At 40.5% G+C, this 19,885-nt stretch overlaps 1 non-coding gene across 1 annotated transcript; it reads left to right on the plus strand.

The window, feature by feature from the left end:
- The first annotated feature begins 5,946 nt into the window (after window positions 1-5,946).
- On the plus strand, window positions 5,947-6,134 carry LOC136143946 (U2 spliceosomal RNA). Its single transcript, XR_010658443.1, has one exon. It is a non-coding gene; the product is annotated as a U2 spliceosomal RNA (small nuclear RNA).
- The last annotated feature ends 13,751 nt before the right edge of the window (window positions 6,135-19,885 follow it).

A 19,885-nucleotide genomic window follows, 5' to 3' on the forward strand; every position in this document is an offset into this window, starting at 1 on the left:
GGTGAAAAATCTGAATTTTCTCCTCCCAGAAAATATGCCAGTGAATTTCTTCACCTCCCTTGCAAGAAAAAAAAAACCTCAGCATTATTTTCTTGTTGTTGTTGTTATTTGTGTATGGTTCTGATGGTCTTTGCATTATTCTTTGACAGCAGATAGTAGGTGCAATAAAAGTTTGTTGAATGTCATAAATACAAATAACTGTTATATCAGGTGAGGGATGATACACCCATGGATGCCTCAGGAACCAGAAGGAAGCCAGACTCATTTCTCCATGAGGTAACTGGGGAAGTGTTCACAGAGGAAGGGAGGGGTGAACTTGGGTTTGGTCATCATCCTCTACTTTTCCCTACTCCACCAGCAATTTTGTTCCAGCCTTCCTTTTCCAGTGCTGATCATGCAAGGCATCATTTCAATGGCATTCTTGGCAATACTCATATCTCCTTGCCTTCCAGCCTTTTCACCACCTCTGCCAGGATAAACCCAGCTACTTGCTCTCTCTCCCCTCTGGGCACTCCGCTGGAGAGAGTCATGCCAACTGTCACACCATAGGTTCATAAATCCACACACAGTTGGACATTTCTCCAATCAATTCACTCACCTTTTCTCAAATGTTCAGCCCCTCACCTCGAACTTCAATGATTAAATAAAAGCTTCAGTTAGGAGCTCTTCAACTTCTCCTGCCCAAATGAGAAATCTAACTACATCTGCCTCTAATCTGACCCTCTTTCCTTCCTCCTAAAGCCCAATCCTGCCTCTGAGCCTTGAAGCCTAGCTGCCTCCCTTCTCAGCAAGCCCTGCCCCACTGTGGAGTGTCTCCTTCTTGCTATTCAGCTACCTCCTCACAAAAGGATATGTCTCATTGTCCATGAACATATACAAACCCTACATCTTAAAAGAAAAACAAGCAAAATCCTTCCCTTAACCCCCTTACTTCTCTCCAACTACCATTTCACAGTCAAGTCTCAAGAAAATGTAAAAAAAGATCAATGAGTATAAAAACTTGCTTCATTTTCACACCCTACTGTGGGTTAACTTTGACACCTACTTGTTCACACTTGCTCATCTAATGAACCCTTGCCAGGGTTACTGATAACTTTCCATGTTGCTGAACTCAGAGTACATTTTCAGTTCTCCTCTTGACTTCTCAGGAATATTAGACATTGTCGACTGCACCCTTTTTCTTGCAACACTCCCTTGGCTCCTTGGTCACACACCCTTCTGCTTAATCTTCTGCCCCTCTGGAGCTCTTCATGGACCTTCTCAGGTATTTTCCATGGCCAGTCCATGGCTTTAATTACCATCTATTTTCTAACAGCTTCTAAACTCCAATCTCCATCCCAGATCACCCCTTGAAGCTCCAGATTCCTATGCCAAATCACTTCATATATTCAAGAAGACTCTATTTGGGGGGACTTCCCTGATGGTCCAGGGTCTAAAACTCTGTGCTCCCAATCCCTGGTCAGGAAACTACACCCCACATGGCACAACTAAAGGTCCCACATAGCACAACAAAGATCAAAGATCTCGTGCTGCAACTAAGACCCAGTGTAGCCAAATAAAAAATGTTAAAAAAATTTTTTTTTAGACGGAAGTTTTAAGTTTACAACAAAATTGAGAGGAAAGTATAGAGATTTTTCCAAATACCTTCTGTCCCATATATACATAGCCTCACTTACTAGAATGGTGCTTTTGTTTCCCAAAATGAAGCGACAATGACACATCATCATTCAAAATCCATAGTTCACATTAGGGTTCACACTTAGTGTTGTACATTCAATGGGTTTGGACAAATGTATAATGACATATGCTCATCATTATAATGTCATGCAGAACATTTTCATTGCCCTAAAAATCCTCTCTGTTCTTCTGATTTATTTCTCCTCACAACCTTGCCACTGGCAACCACTGATCTCTTGTCTACATAGTCTTCCCCTTTCCCAAATGTCATAATTGGAATCATACACAGTGTGGCTTTCTCAGATTAGCTTTTTTCACTTAATAATATTCATTCAAGTTTTTTCCATATCTGTTGTGGCTTGATAGCTCTTTTCTTTTTAGTGCTGAATAATATCCCATTATCTGGAAGAACCACAGTTTATTTAAACATTCTTGGTTGCTTCCAAGTTTTGGCAATAATGACTGAAGTGGCTCTAAACATCATTCTGCAGGTTTTTGTGTGGACATAACTTTTCAGCCCCTTTAAGTAAATACCAAAGACCATGATTGCTGGTTTGTATGACAAGAGTATGTTAGTTTTGTAAGAAACCTGCAGACTGCATTCCAGAGAGGCTGTACCATTTTGCATTCCTGCCAGCAATATATGAGAGTTCCTGTCACTTCCCATTCTGAAGACAGAGGTAGAGGCTAGAGAGATTTAGCCAGAAGCCAAGGAGCACTTGGGACCTCCCACAAGTGCTAAGTGTCAAAGAGGGTTTCTCCCGTAGAGCCATCAAAGGAAATATAGCCCTGCCAACACCCTGATTTCAGATTTAACCTCCAGAAATGTGTGGGAATACATTTCTGTATTTTTAAGTCACCCAATTTATGGTACTTTGTTATGGCGGACACAGGGAATTAATACTGGGACTGTTCAAATCCTCTGATTAAATTCCTTCATTTTGCAGAGGACAAAAAGACCATTTTTAGCAAGTACGAAATGTTTTCACATAGCTGATCATGTTCAGTAATGATAGCAACTCTCTGAAGTAGCAGTTACTGCTCAAGAGGAGGGAATGAAAGCAGTACAAAGATTTGCCTGCTAATGAGCCACTGAGCACTGGAGCAGCAGGTGAATAGTTTTTCCACCAGTTCTCTCTGCCTGTGTCTCAGAGGGGTCCAATCACATGTCCACATACACAGCTGATGAGAAATGGTCTAAAATAGAAATCTTCTTTTCCACTCATTTCTGCTCCAGCAGCCTCCCCAGGTATAACTGGCTACACCTCAAAACTATTGGACAATTGAGATACTGATTCCATGGGACAACCTCAGAGCTCATAACCTAGATCCCCGGGCTAAGTAAAGATTGATGTTTCCAAACATAAGGATAGTAGGTTGGAAGTTATTTGAGTGAGTGGCACAGGCTGTTCATTTCTTCAGCAAATGGGCTTTGTTGTTGTTATTATTTAGTCGCTAAGTCATGTCTGATTCCTTTTGTAACCCCGTGGACTGTAGCCCATCAGGCTCCTCTTTCCTTGAGGTTTCTCAGGCATGAATATGGAGTGGGTTGCAATTTCCTCCTCCAGAGGATCTTCCCAACCCAGGGACTGAACCCCTGTCACCTGCACTGCAGGTGGATTCTTTACCACTGAGCTACCAGGGAAGCCTGAAATAGGTTTTAAGATTTTCCAAATATTCAGAAAATCAAGGTAAATCAAGATAACTCAGAAAATCAACTGCTTCGGGCCAATCTGCTGTGGCGAACTCTCCCTTCCAGTCGGTCCTGTAAAATATTTCATGTGCTGTAAGGGCCGCTACATCAGAGTCCCAGGGGGTCTAATGGTAATGAGCAAACAATCCAATTGTGCAAGTAATCAAGGAACAATAACAGTTGTTCTTGTGATGAAGCCCCCTAGTTTGCAATTACTTAGCAGTTTAAAGTCACTTCATTTGGAAAATTTTGCCTCTGAGAAAGGCTGAAGCTCTCATCCAGAGACCAATTAGATTAAATTAGAAGTGACACATTAGCTGGGAAGTCTTTATTCATTTTGGGTTATTTGCAACTTTAATTATAACTCAGATACAGTCAGAGCCATCCTTTGGAACATTTTCTTGCCTTAGCAGGCACTGAAGGGTACTGGGTCCCTGGGAGGTGCTCCCGGGTGTGTGTGCCACCAGCCAAATGACCAAGGGCTGCTTTGTCACCAGATTCTGCTCTAGATCCCTTCTTCCTGCTGCTATTGGAGAACCTCACGAAGTAAGGACCCTAACAAGATCTTCCTTTCATAAAAAGTTTGTTGAGGTATATTTAATAAACAATAAATTGCATACATTTAAAACACACAATTTGATAAACTTTGACATGTGTAGAAATAAGTTCACAATCAAAATAATAAACATATCATTGCCCCCCCAATTTCCTCATGACCTTTACAATCTATGCAAGAGAAGACACACATATTCAGGCAACCACTTTGCTTTTCATTGTTCTAGATTAATTAGTTTGTATTTTCTAGGATTTCATGTGAATGGGATCATACAGTATGCACCCTTCTTCTATTCTGTTACATGTAATAATTATTTTGAGATTCATCTACATTGTTGCTAGTATCAATAATCTCTTTTTATTGCTAAGTAGCATTCCATTGTACTGATATACCATAAACAAACTATTTACCTGTTGAGAAATATGGGCTGTTCCCAGTTTGAGTCTGTTACAGATAAAACTGCTATGAACATTTGTGAGCACAAATGTTTTCATTTCTCTTGGGAAAATATCTAGGGTTGGGATGGTTGGACCATATGGTATGTGTATATTTAATTTTTCAGAAATTGCCAAACTGTTTCCCAAAGCTATTGTACCATTTTGTCCCCACTAGAAATGTATGAAAGTTGCATTCATCTACTTCCTCACCAACATTTGGTTAATAATTTTAACTTCAGCCATTCTAACTGGTTACATTAAATATATTGTAATTTAAACTAGCATTTCTGTAATGACAATGACATTGAGCATCTTTTTATGTGTTTACCTACCAACTGTATGCCTTTCTCAGTTAAGTGTCTATTCACATTTTTGCCCATTTTTTAAAATTGGGTTGACTGTCATTCTCTGATGAACATTCTTTGAGTATTCCACATACAAGCCTTTTATCAAATATATGATTTGCAAACACTTTATCCCAGGTTGTGGTTTCTCTTTTCATTCTCTTGACAGTGTCTTTTTATTGCAGGAAGGGGTACGTACCCCTTACAAGACCTGAGAGTGGGCTCTTGTCTAACGCTCAGCAATGAATTGCCTGAAGAGACACAGGTTGCTGAGAGAGCAAGAGACTTTTTTGGGAAGGGGTGCCTGGGTTGTGTTTTGTCGCCTGCTGGCGCAGTTGCATTGTTGAGCCCATCACCTACTGGCCACGTTGTGGGTGGGGAGGTCTCTCCTGAAGACGAGTCCGTATCTACTGAATATGGGTAGAGAGGCACTCCTGAGACAGGAAGCAGAAAGGCAAATGGCAGACTCCAGGAGACTGGAGAGGGAATCCAATCTTCCATTGGTCTTGTAGCCTCTGGTTTTATGGTGATGGTGATGGAATTAGTTTCCAAGTTGTCTCTGGCCAATCACTGTGACTCAGGGTTCTTCCTGGTGGTACTCACATCACTCGGCCAAGGTGGATTCCAGCAAGGATTCCAGGAGGTTGGTAGGATGTGTGGCTTCTTCTTTTGACCTTTCCCAAATTCTTCCAGTTGCTGTTGGCTTCTTAGTTCCATGCTCCTTACCAGGACCTCTGGTCATAAAATAACTCATACAAATGGTTATTATGGTACCTGGCCAGGGTGGGCGGTTTCAGTCAGTGTTTCCCCTGGCATTTTGAAGAGCTGAAGTTTTTAGTTTTGATTAAGTCCTATTATCAATTTTATGTGTTAGGGACTATATTTTACTGCTATATCTAAATCAAATCTTTTACTAGCCCAATACCACAAGATTATCTTCTATGTTTTCTTCCAGATATTTTATACTTTTTGGTTTATCTTTAGGTCTAAGATACATTTTGAATTAATTCTTATATGTGGTGCAAAGCATGGATCCAAGTTCAATTGGTTGCCTATGGATGCCCAATTGTTCAGCATCATCTTTTCTCCACTAAATTGCCTTTGAACCTTTGAAAAATCTGTTGTCTATGTATGTGTACATCTAATTTCTAGACTCCCTATTCTGCCCCATTGATCGATTTGTCTATCTTACATCAATACCCTATATTTTTATTTTTATAGCTTTAAAATAAGTCCTCAATCGCTTCTCGGCCTTTTGGCTAAGATCAAGTGTAGTATCTGTTCTTATCAGTTTAAAATAAGTCCTCAAATCAATTAGTGTTAGTAGATCAACTTTGTTCTTTTTAAAGTTGTTTTGGAGGGGAGGAGCCAAGATGGCACAGGAATAGGACGGGGAGACCACTTTCTCCCCTACAAATTCATCAAAAAAAATATTTGAACGCTGAGCAAACTTCACAAAACAACTTCTGACCACTAGCAGAAGACATCAGGCGCCCAGAAAAGCAGCCCATCATCTTTGAAAGGAGGTAGGACAAAATATAAAAGATAAAAAGAGAGACAAAAGAGCTAGGGACGGAGACCCGTCCCAGGAAGGGAGTCGTAACAGAGGAAGTTTCCAAATACCAGGAAACCCTCTCGCTGGCGGGTCTGGGGAAAGTTTTCGAATCTTGGAGGGCAATCTAACTGGGAGGAAAAATAAATAAAACCCACAGATTACATGCCTAAAAGTAACTCCCAGCAGAAAAGTACCCCAGACGCTCGCATCTGCCACCAGCAAGTGGGGGCGGAACGGAGAGGAGCGGGCGGCATTGCTTAGGGTAAGGACCAGGCCCGAATGCCCTGACGGCAATCGGAGGGCGCTAACATGAGATAGCAAATTAAACTGTAGGATAGCAAGAGAGAGAGAGAAAATTAACCAACCGGAACATGGCCGTTCTCAGAATAAAGGGACTGAGCAATTCCAGAGAAGAGCTAGCCGGCTGCCGACCGGCCCATCCCCCGCCAGAGGCAGGAGGCAGGGGGGAGGGGAAAGGGCAAACTCAGACCCAGAGACGGCACCCCCTACCAAACTGCAAACAGGCCTTTAGTTTCTAACCAAAGACTTCCTGAGATTCAGGATGGTCGACATTGGCTGGGAGGGTCGCAGCTAGAGGCCAGCTCCTGAGAACAGACACAAGGCAAATGCACTGTACCGGCGCGCGCGGAAACTGAGGCTGGGACCGCGGAGGGGTGAAGGCGCACCGCACCCGGGAGAGTGCGCCCGTCAAGCTCCTGGCTGCCTGAGCTGCTCGGGTGGGGAAGGCACAAAACGCAGGCCCAACCGAGTCCGCGCTTTTGTGTAGTACCCGAGAACTGGAACCGCACGCAGCGCAGGGCCCACTCCCTATACAGCACCCAGGAGCCTGAGCAGTGTAGACGGGGAAAGCATACACCCGTGAGCGGGGGCAAACCCAGTGTGGCCGGAACACTACAAGTGTTCCCCACGCACGCCAGTGACGTTTGTCTGCAGCGCCCCTCCCTCCCCGCAGCGCGACTGAACAAGCGAACCTGAACAAGAGACCACCTCTGCCCGCCTGTGTCAGGGCGGAAATTAGACACTGAAGAGACTGGCAAACAGAAGACAAATAAACAAAGGGAACCGCTTCAGAAGTGATCAGTGCAACAGATTAAAATTCCTGTAGGTAACACCGACTACACCATAAGGGGGCTATAGATATCGAGAAGTGTAAGCTGGAATGAGGAGCTATCTGAAACTGAACCGAACCCACATTGACCGCAACAGCTCCAGAGAAATTCCTAGATATATTTTTACTTTTTTTCTCTTTTTTATTTTTTCTCTTTTATTTTCTTTTAAAATTCCGTATTACTCCTCCATTACTCCTTAACTTTCATTTTCATTTTCATATATTTTTACTATTTTTTTTTAATTAGGAAAAAAATTTTTTTCTTGCTTTATTTTTTCTCTTATTTTCTTTTAAAATCCTCTATTACTCCTCTATTATTCCTTAATTTTCATTTTCATTTCACTATAACCTTGCAAAACAAAAAAAAAGGAGAAGCCCTATTTTTAAACCGAACTTCATATATATTTTTAATTTTTTTGTGTTTTTGTTTTTGTTTTTAATATTGTATTTTTAAGAGTCTAATCTCTACTCTAGATTTTTAATCTTTGCTTTTCAATATTTGATATCCATTTTGGATATTTAAGAATCCAATATTCAGTACCCATTTTTACTCAGGAGTGTGTTGATTACTCTCTCCCACTTTTGATTCTCCGTTTTCTACCACAGAACACCTCTATTTCCTCCCTCACCCTTCTCTCCCCAATCCAATTCTGTGAATCCCTGTGGGCGTCTGGGCTATGGAGAACACTTTGGGAACAGAGAACTGCATAGATCTGTCTCTCTCCTCTTGAGTCCCCCCTTTTCTCCTCCTGCTCATCTCTATCTCCATCCTCCTTCTCCTTTTCTTCATGTAACTCTGTGAACCTCTCTGCGTGTCCCTTGAGGTGGAGAATCTTTTCACCATTAACCTAGAAGTTTTATTATCAGTGCTGTATAGTTGGAGAAGTCTTGAGGCTACTGGAAGAATAAAACTGAAATCCAGAGGCAGGAGACTTAAGCCCCAAACCTGAGAACACCAGAAAACTCCTGACTACAGGGAACACTAAGTAATAAGAGACCATCCAAAAGCCTCCATACTTACACTGAAACCAACCACCACCCAAGAGCCAGTAAGTTCCAGAGCAAGACATATCATGCAAATTCTCCAGCAATGCAGGAACATAGCCCTGAGCATCAACATACAGGCAGACCAAACTCACACCTAACACATAGACCCATCTCAAAACTAATTACTGGACACTCCATTGCACTCCAGAGAAAAGAAATCCAGTTCCATGCACCAGAACACTGACTCAAGCTCCCCTAACCAGGAAACCTTGACAAGCCAATCGTCCAGCCCCACTCACTGGGTGAAAACTCTACAATAAAAAGGAACCACAGACCACCAGAATACAGAAAGCCCACTCCAGACACAGCAATCTAAACAAGATGAAAAGGCAGAGAAATACCCAACAGGTAAAGGAACATGAAAATTGTCCACCAAATCAAACAAAAGAGGAGGAGATAGGGAATCTACATGAAAAAGAATTTAGAATAATGATAATAAAAATGATCCAAAATCTTGAAAACAAAATGGAGTTACAGATAAATAGTCTGGAGACAAAGATTGAGAAGATGCAAGAAATGTTTAATAAGGACCTAGAAGAAATAAAAAAGAGTCAATTAAAAATGAATAATGCAATAAATGAGATCGAAAACACTCTGGAGGGAACCAAGAGTAGAATAACGGAGACAGAAGATAGGATAAGTGAGGTAGAAGATAAAATGGTGGAAATAAATGAAGCAGAGAGGAAAAAAGAAAAAAGAATTTTAAAAAATGAGGACAATTTCAGGGACCTCTGGGACAATGTGAAATGCCCCAACATTCGAATCATAGGAGTCCCAGAAGAAGAAGACAAAAAGAAAGGCCACGAGAAAACACTCCAGGAGATAATAGCTGAAAACTTCCCTAAAATGGGGAAGGAAATAGTTACACAGGTCCAAGAAACCCAGAGAGTCACAAACAGGATAGACCCAAAGAGAAACACACCAAGACACATATTAATCAAATTAACAAAGATCAAGCACAAAGAACAAATATTAAAAGCAGCAAAGGAAAAACAACAAATAACATACAAGTGGATTCCCATAAGGATAACAGCTGATCTTTCAATAGAAACTCTTCAGGCCAGAAGGGAATGGCAGGACATACTTAAAGTGGTGAAAGAGAAAAACCTACAACTCAGATTACTGCACCCAGCAAGGATCTCAATCAGATATGAAGGAGAAATCAAAAGCTTTAGAGACAAGCAAAAGCTGAGAGAATTCAGCACCACCAAACCAGCTCTTCAACAAATGCTAAAGGATCTTCTCTAGACAGGAAACACAGAAAGGTTGTATAAACGTGAACCCAAAACAACAAAGTAAACGGCAACGAGACCATACCTATCAATAATTACCTTAAATGTAAATGGGTTGAATGCCCCAACCAAAAGACAAAGACTGGCTGAATGGATACAAACACAAGACCCCTATATATGCTGTTTACAAGAGACCCACCTCAAAACAAGGAACACACACAGACTAAAAGTGAAGGACTGGAAAAAATATTTCACGCAAACGGAGACCAAAAGAAAGCAGGAGTCACAATACTCATATCAGATAAAATAGACTTTAAAATAAAGGCTGTGAAAAGAGACAAAGAAGGACACTACATAATGATCAAAGGATCAATCCAAGAAGAAGATATAACAATTATAAATATATATGCATCCAACATAGCAGAACCACAATATGTAAGGCAAACGCTAATGGGTATGAAAGAGGAAATTAATAGTAACACAATAATAGTGGGAGACTTTAATACCCCACTCACAACTATGGATAGATCAACTAAACAGAAAATTAACAAGGAAACACAAACTTTAAATGACACAATGGACCAGGTAGACCTAATTGATATCTATAGGACATTTCCCCCCAAAGCAATCAACTTCACCTTTTTCTCAAGTGCACATGGAACCTTCTCCAGAATAGATCACATCCTGGGCCATGAATCTAGCCTTGGTAAATTCAAAAATATTGAAATCATTCCAGTCATCTTTTCTGACCACAGTGCAGTAAGATTAGATCTCAATTACAGGGAAAAAAATTATTGAAAATTCAAACATATGGAGGCTAAATAACATGCTTCTGAATAACCAACACATCATAGAAGAAATCAGAAAAGAAATCAAAATATGCATAAAAATGAATGAAAATGAAAACAAAACAACCCAAAACCTATGGGACACTGTGAAAGCAGTGCTAAGGGGAAGGTTCATAGCATTATAGGCTTACCTCAAGAAACAAGAAAAAAGTCAAATAAATAACCTAACTCTACACCTAAAGCAACTAGAGAAGGAAGAAATGAAGAACCCCAGGGTTAGTAGAAGGAAAGAAATCTTAAAAATTAGGGCAGAAATAAATGGAAGAGAAACAAAAGAGACCATAGCAAAAATCAACAAAGCTAAAAGCTGGTTTTTTGAAAAAATAAACAAAATTGACAAACCGTTAGCAAGACTCATTAAGAAACAAAGGGAGAAGAGCCAAATTAACAAAATTAGAAATGAAAATGGCGAGATCACAACAGACAACACTGAAATACAAAGGATCATAAGAGACTACTACCAGCAGCTCTATGCCAATAAAATGGACAACTTGGAAGAAATGGACAAATTCTTAGAAAAGTATAACTTTCCAAAACTGAATCAGAAAGAAATAGAAGATCTTAAGAGACCCATCATAGGCAAGGAAATTGAAACTGTAATCAGAAATCTTCCAGCAAACAAAAGCTCAGGACCAGACGGCTTCACAGCTGAATTCTACCAAAAATTTAGAGAAGAGCCAACACCTATCTTACTCAAACTCTTCCAGAAAATTGCAGAAGAAGGTAAACTTCCAAACATTCTATGAGGCCACCATCACCCTAATTCCAAAACCAGAAAAAGATGCCACAAAAAAAGAAAACTATAAGTCAATATCACGGATGAACATAGATGCAAAAATTCTTAACAAAATTCTAGCAAACAGAATCCAACAACATATTAAAAAAATCATACATCATGACCAAGTGGGCTTTATCCCAGGAATGCAAGGATTCTTTAATATCTGCAAATCAATCAATGTAATACACCACATTAGGAAATTGAAAGATAAAAACCATATGATTATCTCAATAGATGCAGAAAAAGCCTTTAACAAAATTCAACATTCATTTATGATTAAAACTCTCCAGAAAGCAGGCATAGAAGGAACATACCACAACATAATAAAAGCTATATATGACACACCCACAGCAAGCATTATCCTCAATGGTGAAAAATTGAAAGCATTTCTCCTAAAATCAGGAACAAGACAAGAGTGCCCACTCTCACCACTACTATTCAACATAGTTTTGGAAGTTTTGGCCACAGCAATCAGAGCAGAAAAAGAAGTAAAAGGAATCCAGATAGGGAAAGAAGAAGTGAAACTCGCTGTTTGCAGATGACATGATCCTCTACATAGAAAACCCTAAAGACTCTTCCAGAAAATTACTAGAGCTAATCAACAAATATAGTAAAGTTGCAGGATATAAAATTAACACACAGAAATCCCTTGCATTCCTATACACTAACAATGAGAAAACAGAAAGAGAAATTAAGGAAACAATACCATTCACCATTGCGACAAAAAGAATAAAATACTTAGGAGTATATTTACCTAAAGAAATGAAAGACCTATACATAGAAAACTATAAAACACTGATGAAAGAAATCAAAGAGGACACAAACAGATGGAGAAACATACCGTGTTCATGGATTGGAAGAATCAATTTTGTCAAAATGACTATACTATCCAAAGCAATTTGTGGATTCAATGCAATCCCTATCAAGCTACCAATGATATTCTTCACAGAACTAGAAAAAATAATTTCACAATTTGTATGGAAATACAAAAAACCTCGAATAGCCAAAGTAATCTTGAGAAAGAAGAATGGAACTGGAGGAATCAACCTGCCTGACTTCAGGCTCTACTACAAAGCTACAGTCATCAAGACATTATGGTACTGGCACAAAGACAGAAATATAGATCAATGGAACAGAATAGAAAGCCCAGAGATAAATCCACGCACCTATGGACACCTTATCTTTGACAAAGAAGGCAAGAATATACAATGGAAAAGAGATAACCTCTTTGACAAGTGGTGCTGGGAAAGCTGGTCAACCACTTGTAAAAGAAAGAAAGTAGAACACTTTCTAACACCATACACAAAAATAAACTCAAAATGGATTAAAGATCTAAATGTAAGACCAGAAACTATAAAGCTCCTAGAGGAGAACATAGGCAAAACACTGTCTGACATAAATCACAGCAGGATCCTCTATGAATATTGGAAATAAAATCAAAAATAAACAAATGTGACCTAATGAAACTTAAAAGCTTTTGCACAACAAAGGAAACTATAAGCAAGGTGAAAAGACAGCCCTCAGATTGGGAGAAAACAATAGCAAATGAAGCAACAGACAAAGGATTAATCTCAAAAATATACAAGCAACTCCTGCAGCTCAATTTCAGAAAAATAAGTGACCCAATCAAAAAATGGGCTAAAGAACTAAACAGACATTTCTCCAAAGAAAACATACAGAGGCTAACAAACACATAAAAAGATGCTCAACATCACTCAGTATCAGAGAAATGCAAATCAAAACCACAATGAGGTACCATTACACGCCAGTCAGGATGGCTGCTATCCAAAAGTCTACAAGCAATAAATGCTGGAGAGGGTGTGGAGAAAAGGGAACCCTCTTCCACTGTCGGTGGGAATGCTAACTAGTACAGCCGCTATGGAAAACAGTGTGGAGATTTCTTAAAAAACTGGAAATAGAACTGCCATATGACCCAGCAATCCTACTTCTGGACATACACACCGAGGAAACCAGATCTGAAAGAGACACATGTACCCCAATGTTCATCACAGCACTGTTTATAATAGCCAGGACATGGAAGCAACCTAAATGCCCATCAGCAGACGAATGGATAAGGAAGCTGTGGTCCATATACACCATGGAATATTACTCAGCTGTTAAAAAGAATTCATTTGAATCAGTTCTAATGAGATGGATCAAACTGGAGCCCATTATACAGAGTGAAATAAGCCAGAAAGATAAAGACCAATACAGTATACTAACACATATATATGGAATTTAGAAAGATGGTAACGATAACCCTATATGCAAAACAGAAAAAGAGACACAGATGTACAGAACAGACTTTTGAACTCTGGGGGAGAAGGCGAGGGTGGGATGTTTTGAGAGAACAGCATCGAAACATGTGTATTATCTAGGGTGAACAGATCACCAGCCCAGGTTGGATGCATGAGACAAATGCTCGGGCCTGGTGCACTGGGAAGACCCAGAGGGATCGGGTGGAGAGGGAGGTGGGAGGGGGGATCGGGATGGGGAATGCATGTAAATCCATGGCTGATTCATGTCAATGTATGACAAAAACCACTACAATATTGTAAAGTAATTAGCCTCCAACTAATAAAAATAAATGGGAAAAAAAGAAAAAAATAAATAAGAACAAGACCTATCTATAAAAATTAATAAATAAATAAAGTTGTTTTGGAAACCAACACAATATGGTAAGCAATTTTCCTCCAAGTAAAAAATAAATTTAAAAAAGAAAGTTGTTTTGGCTAGGCTAAGTTCTTGTAATTCTGCATGAATTTTCAACTCAGTTTGCCAGTTCCTACAAATCCTGCAAGAATTGTGATAGGTGTTTTGACCTACAATTACAATATAACTCTCAATTTAGTAGAGATTGTTTAATTTCTCTCAGGAATGTTTTATATTTTTTGAATGTACCTGTTTTGCTTATCCTCTGTCAGATTTTATCCTCATTACTTCATAATTTTTGACCCTATAGTAAATAGCATTGTTTTGTTTTGTTTTAATGTCAACCTCTGACTGTTCGTAGTTAGTAAAAACAAAAGACTGGGGGTTTATATTAACCTTGTTATTGATCAATGTATGTGATTGATCTCACCACCTGTTATTTTGTCCAGATTTTTCCCACGTGTTTCAGGTGCAAGGATACACCTAGTCCCTGTGACTTCCTGTTGGCTTGGAAGTCCCAACATTCTGTGAAAATTCCTGATTAAAATTCAGATTCCTTTCTTCTCCTACATAATTGTATCCTTTTCTGTCATAGCACCTGACTGCCTCTTTAGTATATTATTATTATTATTACAATTATCATTATTAAACTTTAAAATGCATTCTAATTTCTCATTTGCTGTAATTACCCCCTAGAGCCATGGCAGATGGCAGGCTGCTTAGAAGGAATTTTCAGACCAAGAATAAGGCTTGATTTTCTATTGTTTTAATTCTCCTCTTACTAAAAGTTCCCATAGGGTAGTTTTTTCTCAAATTCTGGGTACATCAGGATCATCAGAGGAGTATATTTTTTAAATACAGATTCTCAACACCCTCTTCCTCCCACTCAATGAATCAGAACCCAGGAAATCTGCAGAGTGTTTCAAGCCTCTATACAGGAGATTCTGATGTGTACCAAAATTTAGAAGTCTCCACTGTAGAGAATTCTTGTGGACCACCCAGCTCAGCACTTGAAAAATTATGAAGTTGTAAAACTTCTCCCTTCAGTATTCCTGTTCTTTGTGTTTTCTCTACTCAGGCTTCTACTCAGGTTTCTCAGTTCTTCCCGCAGCAAAGCAGACTTTTGCAAATTATGTTCAAGTGTTGTTTTAGGGATATCACCTTGGCATGCTTTCTTACCCTTACTTCCAAAAGAAACACAGTCAACAGCCCCTCCTGCCTAGGTGGCCCGGTGACCCTGCCTCCCACCCACCCAGCCACAGTTTATTGGTTCAGGGTGCACATAACTAAAAGTCAGCCTCAGACTGATTCAAGTAAACTTAGCAAGTTATGGTCTCCTCCAAAAGCAGTGTCGAAGCTGGGCCAGTGCAATTCCTGTGCTCCTGTGAAAAGTCCAGAGGAGGGTAATCCATAGAGACAGAAATCAGAGTGGTGGTTGCCAGGGGCTGTGGGGAGCGGGGAGCGGGAGTGACTGCTTAGGGTTACAGGATCTCCTATGAGTGATAAAAATGCTTTGGAACTAGATAGAAGAGATTGCACAACATCATGAATGAGCTAAATTCTACTGAATTGTTTACTTTAAAATTTCCACTAAAAGGCAGGGGAGGCGGGTGTAGAGTGATTGTGAGGCCCTGAGAGCAGCAGGTCCTGGGGGGCACACCCTTCAGAGCAGGAAGGGGGTGGGGAGGGGACTCCAGCATCACTAAGTCGTTAGATGTAGTCACCTTTGCAAGGCAGGGTGGAGAGTAGGAGAGGAAGTCACAGAATCAGGCTGGATGAGCACAGTGGGGATGACAGGGTCTTGAAATAAAAGAGACCAGGTGTTGGCACTTAACTGCCAGACTTGAGTGAGGGGAGAGTTTCCATAATTACTGTGAAAACCGGCCACGCCCAAGGGGCACCTGAAGGGCTTGGTTTGAAGGGAGCTGTGCAGATGGGATACTTAATATGTATAGCAAAAGAGGCAGTAAAACACCAAAAACCAACAGGTTCTGTAGAAATTTGGAATAAGCCTCAGGTATTCAGACCTTGTTGGGGGGAGCTGAGTGCACTGGGTTGTGTTTATCACCTAGTGGCCACGTTTGTGGGTGGGGAGGAGATCTCTCCTGATGATGAGTCTGTATCTACTGAATGTTGGGTAGAGAGGCAGTCCTGAGACAGGAAGCAGACAGTCAAATGGCAGACTCCAGGGAGACTGGAGAGGGAATCCAATCTCCCATCAGTCTGGATTTTCCTTGGTCTGAACTTTAAGGAGTCAGCCCAGTTGTCAGCATTCCTGGATGATAGGGGGATGGCAGGATGGTGAGGGGATAATGAGGGGATGCCATGTGGTAGCAGGCCAGCAGCTAGAACTTCCCTATGAGGCAGAAGTCCTAAATATGGGTGTGTATCAGAATCCCAGGGAAGTTTCAAAATATTATACCTGCTCTGGGATCCTACCCCCACAACAGTTCTTTTTCAGAAGGTGGAGGAGTGGAAGGGCAGGGAGGAATCAGATTTTCAAACATGAGTCCAGGTGATTTTAAGGCACGATTCTAAAGAGCAGCTGCTTAAGGAGATCCTATGATGCTGCTGAAGGTGAGTGAGATGTAGACCAGGGTGAACAGAATCCTGGGTGGTGAAGAAGTGCAAATGTAGAGCCACAATAAGGGTTTGGATGGAAAAGGAGATTTGCAAGCAGAAGGCTCTGGAGCATTATAAATGGGGAGTAACAGGATCTGATTCACACTTCAAAAAGTATGACCTCAGAGCTATTAAAATAGCATGATACTCAAGGGGTAGTCTTATCCACTTGTGAAAGAAAGTCTGATTGTAAGTACTTGGGGTCACAGGGTAACTTCCTTTCATATCTCCATCGTTCGCTGACTTTATTTTAAAGTAAGTGTGAATTAGTCATTCTAACATTTTACCATGAATTATAAAACCATATGGTTGGCAAAAGCCTCAAGAGAGCATCTAGTCCAACCTGCAGCTTCCTGTCAAGTCTATACCTAAATCATTTCAGAGAGAAAAAAATCTAAATTATATGTCAGTGCTGACCCAAAGGATCGGTTTCCCTCCCATCTACCCTGATGTGATGAGAACACTCACCACCACTCTGATGGGAGGTTTGAAAATAATTCTGGTTACCAGGAAGAATGAGACTCTGAAAAAACCTTGCGAACCTTTGAATGCTTAGAATCTAGTCTTTTTAAACCCTGCCTCTGACTACTCAAATCTATTATTTACCTTTCTGCATAAAATGCATCAGCTCAAGTCCAGTCCATAGATAGTTATGGAGCACCTAGCCACTACAGAAGGGAGTTACTGATACTCAAGGTAGGATCCTAAAATGGGAAATTAGGAACATCAGGTTAAAGGAGACATTTTTAAGCAAGAAAACAGGATTGCTGTACATTGCTAAGGGAAAATGGTAATGCACTATCTGATATTATTTTTTTGCAAAACAAAAGGACAGGGGAAGGATTGGAATAATCTTCAAGTTAAAGGTATAAGTGAAAAAAGAAAGACATACAACAGTATGTATAGCATTTTTCAACTTGTGTTTAAAAACCAGTGTGTATGAGTGATTGGAAAATCCTATTACAGAGCCTCTAGTTTAAATCACTTGCTATTATAAGAAAAGACAATATAATAAAGACAGAGCAGAAAGTAAATAAAAAGTAAAATAAGGAAATCTGTTTGGGGGTATGGCAGGAGGGCAAAGAAACACTGAGAAAAAATCTGCCAAGATTCATATCAACCTGGTCTCTTCTCCCATTTTCAAATATCCTCCCCATAGCTTTGCTGTCTCAGTCCCATATTGATAAATGCCAGTAATGGAAATGTATTAGAGCAATAGAACTCTGAGGAAGTTGTCCGGCTTTTAAGTGTGGTTCCATTATGGGATTACCCGGCGCCTCCAAGTCCAATACCTGCATCCCAAGGATGGGGGATGTAGCCCAGGGAGCACAGGCAAAAAGACAAAGGAGCTGGCAGTTAGGCTCTATGGCAGCAGATGACATTCTCTTCCTCCAAAGAACCACAAAGCCTTTTAAAAAGAAAATGGAATAAAGATGTGAGTGAGAAGTCCTCCCCCTCCCCAAGATAAATAGATCTGAGAGAAAGAAAGTAGAAAGCAGGTGAATTGCCAAGGAGAAGGCAGTGAGTAATGTGAAAACCATCAAAATTTCAGAGTTAATTACATACCACTCTTCAAGACATGAGAGATAAGAAGCCTGAAAAATACTAATTTAGTGAAGGCTGAACAAACAATTCTTTTCCCAGTGGCAAAGAAAGGGAGAAGCGAGCTTCTTTAAACAGTGGTAATTATGCAGATGGCAGAGAGAATAAAGACTAAATTTCATAGGCGCCACAAGCCCACATAATAAGGGAGAGCATTAGGGAGACAAAAAGCATTCTGAAGTGTTTACAGTTTTCAGTGCACCAACAGCTCAGCGAGCATTTAGAACACATTATCTCAGTTGTGAAAAGCTGCCCTTAGAAATCAAGGAAATTAATCAAGAAGTTAAACATTGATTAAAAACAAGCTTAGTGATTAGAGGAGAAAGGTCGAGACTGAAGAGTCACCAAAAGCTGAATCAGCTCTTTCTTGCTGTGGTGTGGGCAGTATTTGATTTGGAGCACAAGGTCCAGATGTAAGGGGAGCTTCTGGAGGCACTGTGGGCTTTGGGGGCCTTGAGCCTTCGCTTGGGGAGATAGGTGTTAGTGTCAGCTATTCTTGAGAAAAGCCGATGATGCAATCATTGAACCACTGGGACCTGACCCCGCTTGACGTCTGTGCTCAGGGAAGGGCAGCCAGCATTTGTTTGCAGCCACGTAACTGCTGGATCTTCCAGTACCCAGTGGCCAAAATCTGCACTCCAACGTCCAGGTGAATAAAGTGCTTTGTTGTGGGTGGCAGTTTTGTTTCCCCACGGTCCTGTTGTCATAAATGTTGAGCAAACAGGAATGGTCATTTCTCTACAGATAAGGGCTTGCTTCTTAGCACAGCACCGAGAACAAGGGATGTTGCAGACATATGCTCAGAGCTACTTTGGGGAGTAGCGGTGAGGAGGAGGGCTTTTCCTGATGACTAATGAATTTGCACCATATACCTCTGTGTGTGTCCTTTGCACACCAGGAGGGAAATCCAGCCAGCATCAGAACCTTACAAACCTTTGCCAAAATGTAGATGGCACAGAACCTTCAAGTAGTAAAAGGGGAGAAACAAAAAGGAGAATTTCCTGCCCTCCCACCTGATCTAGTTTACCTCTCGTGACTACACACCACTAATCCCTTTCCCTAGAACTCCATGAATTAACACATATATAAATTTTTTCATGACCAAAATTTTCACCAGGAAAGAGAATAAGTTTTTTTTAAGTCATTCCTTTAGCATCCTTTAGTTACATTAGAACTTACAGCAGACATCCTGAACTTCTTAAAGCTATATGAAACGTTACATGTCCTATTCTCTCAGGCAGGTACTATTTGGGGAGATGATGGCAGAATGGTTATGAGCTTTTGAGTCAAAAAAGGACTAGGTTCAAATGCCAGCTTTTGTTCAAATGTCAATTACAAGTTGTGTATCCTTGAGCAAGATGCTTCATCTCACTGAATTTCAGTTTCATCATCTGTAAAGTAGAAATAATAACATCTACTTTGTGGTAGGACTTCTCTGGTGGCTCAGAGGTAAAAAAGCCACTTGCCAATGCAGGAGACCAAAGCTTGATCCCTAGGTTGGGAAGATTCCCTGGAGAAGGAAATGACAACGCACTCTAATATTCTCGCCTGGGAAATCTTATGGACAGAGGATCCTGGCGGGTTAGAGTCCACAGGATGGCAAAAGAGTCAGACGTAACTTAGTGACTAAATTACAAACAACAACTTTATGGGACCGTTCAACGCAATAATGCCCACAAGATAGAAGGCCCATAGCACAGTGACTAGAGCATA

This window comes from Muntiacus reevesi, chromosome 10 (genome assembly GCF_963930625.1).
Source record: "Muntiacus reevesi chromosome 10, mMunRee1.1, whole genome shotgun sequence".
Lineage (NCBI taxonomy): Eukaryota > Metazoa > Chordata > Mammalia > Artiodactyla > Cervidae > Muntiacus > Muntiacus reevesi.